The sequence below is a fragment of the Triticum dicoccoides genome, unplaced genomic scaffold, assembly GCF_002162155.2.
Source record: "Triticum dicoccoides isolate Atlit2015 ecotype Zavitan unplaced genomic scaffold, WEW_v2.0 scaffold52819, whole genome shotgun sequence".
NCBI classification, from domain to species: Eukaryota; Viridiplantae; Streptophyta; class Magnoliopsida; order Poales; family Poaceae; genus Triticum; species Triticum dicoccoides.
Genome location: NW_021279496.1, coordinates 1 through 1065, shown reverse-complemented (window position 1 = coordinate 1065; position 1065 = coordinate 1). Strand labels below are relative to the sequence as shown.

Below are 1065 nucleotides of genomic sequence, written 5' to 3'. Positions count from 1 at the left end.
AAAGCACCGGATCCCATCAGAACTCCGAAGTTAAGCGTGCTTGGGCGAGAGTAGTACTAGGATGGGTGACCTAGCGGGAGAGTAGTACTAGCGGGAGAGTAAGTAGTATAGGACACTATCCATTGTTAGGGAACGGTTGTAATGGTAGTGAGAATGTAGAATCGTCTTTGGAGCGGACCTGGGAGTGGCAAGCATAAGGGACGAAGACGGAGAAACATGTCGGATGCGATCATACCAGCACTAAAGCACCGGATCCCATCAGAACTCCGAAGTTAAGCGTGCTTGGGCGAGAGTAGTACTAGGATGGGTGACCTCCTGGGAAGTCCTCGTGTTGCATTCCTTTTATAATTATTTTGTCGCCTCGTGACAAACATATCGCACGTGCGCGATATATATTAATCCCGTTATATTATTTTTGACGTTTGCGATATGTTTAAGCTCGATGCTCATTGCTCGCGCGTCTTGGGGCGGCTTTGTGGCGCGAAGAGCGCTTTCTGAAAGGGGTGGAAAAAACTCGTGTTGCTGCGGTATGGAGGGAGGGGTGGAAACCGTGGAAAACTCGTCTCCGTGATTGAGCGGAAGAGTAAGTAGTATAGGACACTATCCATTGTTAGGGAACGGTTGTAATGGTAGTGAGAATGTAGAATCGTCTTTGGAGCGGACCTGAGAGTGGCAAGCATAAGGGACGAAGACGGGGAAACATGTCGGATGCGATCATACCAGCACTAAAGCACCGGATCCCATCAGAACTCCGAAGTTAAGCGTGCTTGGGCGAGAGTAGTACTAGGATGGGTGACCTCCTGGGAAGTCCTCGTGTTGCATTCCTTTTATAATTATTTTTTGCGCCTTGTGACAAACATATCGCACGTGCGCGATATATATTAATCCCGTTATATTATTTTTGACGTTTGCGATATGTTTAAGCTCGATGCTCATTGCTCGCGCGTCTTGGGGCGGCTTTGTGGCGCGAAGAGCGCTTTCTGAAAGGGGTGGAAAAAACTCGTGTTGCTGCGGTATGGAGGGAGGGGTGGAAACCGTGGAAAACTCGTCTCCGTGATTGAGCGG

General features: G+C 49.1%; 2 non-coding genes across 2 annotated transcripts; both read left to right on the top strand.

Moving 5' to 3' along the window:
- Positions 1–221: 221 nt before the first annotated feature.
- Positions 222–340, top strand: LOC119346850. The gene has a single exon (XR_005167969.1). It is a non-coding gene; the product is annotated as a 5S ribosomal RNA (ribosomal RNA).
- Positions 341–706: 366 nt separating this feature from the next.
- On the top strand, positions 707–825 carry LOC119346849. Its single transcript, XR_005167968.1, has one exon. It is a non-coding gene; the product is annotated as a 5S ribosomal RNA (ribosomal RNA).
- Positions 826–1065: the final 240 nt, after the last annotated feature.